Source organism: Lepidochelys olivacea (genome assembly GCF_965140295.1).
Source record: "Lepidochelys olivacea isolate rLepOli2 genome assembly, chromosome: 8".
Classification (NCBI taxonomy): Eukaryota; Metazoa; Chordata; order Testudines; family Cheloniidae; genus Lepidochelys; species Lepidochelys olivacea.
This window is the reverse complement of record NC_140418.1, coordinates 88,683,033-88,688,942: the sequence shown is the minus strand read 5'-3', so window position 1 is coordinate 88,688,942 and position 5,910 is coordinate 88,683,033. Positions and strand designations below refer to the sequence as shown.

The window sequence follows — 5,910 nt, the reverse complement described above, 5'->3', positions numbered from 1 at the left end:
AGGAACAGCCGGGGTTTGCCGCGCGCGGAGCATCGCGGGAGCTGGAGGCGGCCTACCGCGACGGGAGCCCGCGCGGGCGGTGGGGCGGGACTACAGTTCCCAGGATGCAGCGCAGGACCCGCGCGGGGGGGGGGGGGCGAACGCGCGTCGGTGTGAGGCGAAAGGAGACCAACGCGGAGCTGGACCGGGGGCCGGGCCGGACACCTGTCTCGCGCAGGCCCAGCTGCAGTGGCTCCCCACGTGGGCCGGGCCTCCCCTTCCCTCAGCGCCTCGCACGGCGCTTGTGCTGGCGGGGCAGCAAGTTGCTGCTGCGAGGGGAACAAGGCCCCGCACAAGCCCAGCCTCCCTGGTGCTGCTGCAGCAGCAGCCAGCGCCGTTGTTCATGGCTGGCTCCCCACCACTTTTAATAAGGGTGTTCACAGCCTGTGCAGGAAATGACCAGGGAGCAGCCCCCCACCCCCTTCCCACTGTCTTACCATAAATAGTGAGTGAACACGGGTGTATTTCATCACGCGGATCTTGGTTGCAGCTAACTCATGTCCACACTGGAGCCAAACGTCTCCTAGCCCCTGTTGTGTTTGAACACAGATGGGTCCTGCTACAGGGATACCTACAGCTTTTTTTTTAAAAAAAAAAGGGCAAAAGTGATATTTGTTTTCTATTGTTACAAGGTTACTATGAGTGAGTGAAGGGGGGGAAATGTACAGTGTTTTACTCTTCAGAGTAGCAGCTGTGCTAGTCTGTATTGGCAAAAAGAAAAGGAGGACTTGTGGCACCTTAGAGACTAGCAAATTTATTTGCACATAAGCTTTCGTGAGCTACAGCTTACTCTGCACATGAGAGCACCTTGGGGCCAGTTTCACAGTGCATTTGTTTTTCCCTCACACTTTGCGAAAGACACTTTTTAAAACAGGAAAATCTGATTGTAAACCCATACAAGTTAAGGGGCAACTCAAATTTGGCCATGGTAAAATCATGCTTTTAGAACTGGTAGAAGAAGTTTTTTTTTATAGGTTTGTTTTAGTGCGAGTATAAACAATTACTTTAAAACAAAACTTTGGCTGTAGTATTACTTCACCCACCTTGTCTCTCTATTTGTAAACCTGACATTTAATAGTTTACAATAGTAGAAACAAATTGGCTATGAACCAAAGTGAAACTATGCTGTTCAGACTTTTCTACTCTCAAGCCTGACAAGACTTTTAACTGTTTTTTTTTTAAATTGACCATTTTTAAGTCTCTATTTTACTTTTTACCATATTTATGCTTTTTTTTTTTAACTTGTCAGCCATCTCAGCATGGACAATAAAAGTCAATTTTAATATTTTTAGGTGTTAATAATTAAGGCTCCACTCCTACAATGAACTCTGCACCTGTACAGTCCCCTACTGAAACTCTCTGCAAACAGAGGTTTGCTCATATGGCTCTCTCTAAGCCTGAAATGGGCTCCACAGCAGATATATATGTAACGCATCCATTAACAATATGATCTGAGCTATGTCATTAACTATACCCACCATACGGCTGGTGTGATGGCAGCCATCTTCACCAACCTAAAGATTGAACCAGGGGGATTTCCAGAGCTGAAAGCAGGAGTCTTGGCAACTTGAACTAGGTGCTGTAGATCAGGGCTGTAACTTATTAACACCTTCTGTTACCCTCTGTGTGCCTGTGTACCTCATAACACACACTGACCAGGGGGTTACATTAGCAATAATCAGAAATGTATCAAAATTAACTGTTGAAATGGAAAAACTTCATGAATACAGGAATTACCTTAAAGAGATACCGTCAAGGTTGGTAAATCTACAATTAAACCTAATTTTTAAACATTTTTGCAAGTTACACCACATTTTAATGAATAAAAGCACTCATGCCTGAAAGCTGTTGAGTATCTTAAATACTTTAAAACAAACAAAAAATGATTTAGTATTAACATGGCTCAATAATCACAGATGCTACAGTAATATAAATATCAAGCAATCAGCAAAATCCAAATAGGTGTCGCACCTCTCAACTCCTCATATCTGAATGTGATATTTTAAAAAAATATCCATGTCAGCTACCTGCCCAAAACACCTCATCACAAGCCTAGTACGTACCCACAGATAAGGAGTCAATAGAGAAACACTGCATTTCAGGATTCCCCTGTGGGTGTGGAACCACTTATGAAATATTCCTTCAGGTATCCTTCCGAGGACATTTAATCCTACTTTTAAAATGAGACAGAAGCCATTTCAGGGATGGCTGAATTCATATTTCATTATTTCAGGGATGACTCAATTTGGCCACTGTATATTTACAATTTTCAGGTACTTTTATATAATTATCTGTGTACAAAAACTTTTAAGAGTATGTTGATAACCCAGAGTGAAGGTGTCATAAATATAAAGGGAAGGGTAAACCCCTTTGAAATCCCTCCTGGCCAGGGGAAAGCTCCTCTCACCTGTAAAGGGTTAAGAAGCTAAAGGTAACCTCGCTGGCACCTGACCAAAATGACCAATGAGGAGACAAGATACTTTCAAAAGCTGGGAGGAGGGAGAGAAAAAAAAAAGGGTCTGTGTCTGTCTATATGCTGGTCTTTACTGGGGATAGACCAGGAATGGAGTCTTAGAACTTTTAGTAAGTAATCTAGCTAGGTATGTGTTAGATTATGATTTCTTTAAATGGCTGAGAAAAGAATTGTGCTGAATAGAATAACTATTTCTGTCTGTGTATCTTTTTTGTAACTTAAGAACCCTAGAGGGGTTCTCTATGTTTTTGAATCTAATTACCCTGTAAGATATCTACCATCCTGATTTTACAGGGGGGATTTCTTCATTTCTATTTACTTCTATTTTTTATTAAAAGTATTCTTGTAAAAAAACTGAATGCTTTTTCATTGTTCTCAGATCCAAGGGTTTGGGTCTGTGGTCACCTATGCAAATTGGTGAGGCTTTTTATCCAACATTTCCCAGGAAAGGGGGGGTGCAAGTGTTGGGAGGATTGCTCATTGTTCTTAAGATCCAAGGGTCTGGGTCTGTAGTCACCTAGGCAAATTGGTGAGGCTTTTTACCAAACCTTGCCCAGGAAGTGGGGTGCAAGGTTTTGGGAAGTATTTTGGGGGGAAGGATGCGTCCAAACAGCTCTTCCCCAGTAACCAGTATTAGTTTGGTGGTGGTAGCGGCCAGTCCAAGGACAACGGGTGGAATATTTTGTACCTTGGGGAAGTTTTGACCTAAGCTGGTAAAGATAAGCTTAGGAGGTTTTTCATGCAGGTCCCCACATCTGTACCCTAGAGTTCAGAGTGGGGGAGGAACCTTGACAGAAGGCAAGAATCACAGAGCTGTGACTGACTTATATGTTCAGATAATTTTACATGGTATTTTAAAATCTAAAATATAGGTATCAATCCATCCATGAAATCTGAGATCACTTCATTTACTTTTATTTTTACTGCCCTATTGACCAGTGGGAAACATTGTTTAGATTCCCCCACTTCTCATTTTAATATTGAAAGTACTGTACTCAGTAATTGGTATTTTGTTGCAATTAAAGCTCCTAGCACAAACCTTTTGAAACATAGAGCCCTTTCTGGCTCCGTGCAATGTGACAAAATGTCGCTGTTGCTCCCATATCCTCTACTGTTGTATTATTTCTGAGTTCAGATGCATCTAATAGCCAGTTTCAGGACTTTCACATGTTAAGGAGGAGGAAACAATGTTAGTGCGCTATGCACTGAATGGCAGAAAGATGTCAGTTACTGTTATCTACTATTTGATTTGGAGATTAAGAGGAGTCTTACATGATGATGATGAAGAACTGTTAAATCAGTCCTAGGAGTAATGCAGATAAGGTGTGAAGATCACATGCATGTTAAATCCTGGGTGAACATTTGAAACCTCACCCTCTCTATCCCCCACATAATTAGAGGATAAACATGTTCCAGCAAAGTCACTAAAGAATTGTGTACCCAGGATGTGCAAGATGCATTAACATTGGTATTGCCAGACTGGATCAGATCCAAAGTCCATCTAGTCCACTATCCTGTCTCTGACAGCAGCCAGTACCAGATGCTTCAGAGGAAAGTGTAAGAGCCTTGCAGTAGGCAGATGTGAGATAATCTGCCCCTAACACAGGTCTCATTCTGGTCTCCAATAGAGACTGGTTTAAACCCTGAAGCATGAGTTTAATATCCCTTCCAATTCTTTCATAGTGATTTATATGGCTATTAAAAATACCCAGAGTTACAATAAATAATGTCCAGTCTCTTTTTGAATCTGGTTAAATTGGTGGTTTCAGTGACTTCCTAAAGCAGTAAGTTTCACACTTAAACCACACCTGTGAAAAAAAGTCCTTTTATAAGTTTTTAATTTACCACCTTTTCATATAATTAAATGTCCCTCTACTCTTGTATTATGAGCCAGGGAGAATACTTTAGTGCTTGAGATGTGCAATCCTAGTCCTTCAGAGAATCAGAAATTTGAGAAGAGAACAGTGCTCCACCTAGTCCATCATATTTCACAGCGATTACACACCTCTAGGTCACCAAGTCAAATCCAGCTTTGATTTAATGATCAACATTAGTTATCACCTGCTTGGGTCCTCTACAAAATGTTTGGGTGATCTCATCCTAGGTACTGGTGGATGAATATTCACATCGTCAGACAAAAGCACCCATTACCCGATTTACAAACTTGGCAGAAGTTCCTAGGATTAATAGACATAGGGGCTGAATTACTTGGAGTGCCTAAAGGGTCTGATTTTGGCCCCTGCACATACATTTTTAATGTCCCTCTTTTGGCACCAGACCACATTGCCACAGAAAGATCTACATTTCTATGCCACTCCCACCCATTCAGGCACCCTTTAGCTGAGTTGTTCTGGGCTCTCCACACACACCAGGAGGAGTCCTACAGCTGAGCCAAACCAGTGAGAGGCTGTATGTGCTGATACTGGAGCAACTCAGCTAAGGGGCATCTGAACAGGGGGGCCATGGCCCCATCACTTACAGAAGTGGGAGTGCATTTTTTTCCTGCCTTATGGGCAAGCAATGGGGGAAGTGGGCAGAGAGGAGCAAGTGGGGGGTGGGACATGGTTCTAATACTGATGGCCCCCTATTTCTAGGGACCCCCAAAGGCTGCAACAGCAGCAGCTTCGGATAAAAACACAGATACAGTATTACCAGTATAGTCACAATGGAAAGTGAAACTTAAGATTCTGAACTCCCCCTTCCCTTGCTCCCTTTGAAGTTTTAACCAAGACATGCTTATTGACACATCTGCGTCAGAGTGCTCATGTATGGCACCACTCACAGTATCAGCCATGGTGAGTATGGCCCACCAGGGGGTGAGGGAAAAGAGGAGGGAATTGCTTGGTTACATGAAACTATAAGTATAGGACAATGGCACTAAACACTGGCACCATTTTCCACAGGTAGTGGTGATTTTAGTTAATATCTCACTCCTGAGGGTAACTAGGGCACAGAGAGCACAGCTTCTGCGGGCTTCTTGGAGCCGCTTGGGCCCGTATGCTGCTAGCCTGCTGCGTGCTGCAATGGTGCCTGCTGAAGTGATTGCTGTGTGGGGAAGCATCCTACCGCAGAGAAAGAAATAAGACTGCCAACCCTAGAAACAGTGGGGAGAGGACTGCAGAGTACCGTCACATAAATTTCATTGAGATCTCTCAGGAGGATTCAAGGAACACCCCTGTGTATATAAACAAACAAACTGCTCTGCATGACCCATCTTGCCCAACTCTACAGGGGAATGAAAAGGAGATAACTCTTCCTCTCTTTGTTGTATTGCAACCTGTTCTAGTATGAGAAAGTTAATGAATCCTGTTAAGTTGGGGGCACCATCAGTATGTCATTGCAATGGGAAATACAATTACACTTACCTGAGCTTCCTTTCCCTACATTGGGCTAACCCA

General features: G+C 43.2%; 1 long non-coding RNA gene across 1 annotated transcript in view; it reads right to left on the bottom strand.

Annotated features, from left to right (window-relative positions):
- Window positions 1–473: 473 nt before the first annotated feature.
- The window catches only part of LOC311525474, a 102,257-nt gene continuing 96,820 nt past the window's right edge, over window positions 474–5,910 (bottom strand). The window contains exon 4 of the long non-coding RNA XR_014712789.1: window positions 474–616. This is a non-coding gene — a long non-coding RNA (uncharacterized lncRNA). The remainder of the gene's footprint in view (window positions 617–5,910) is intronic.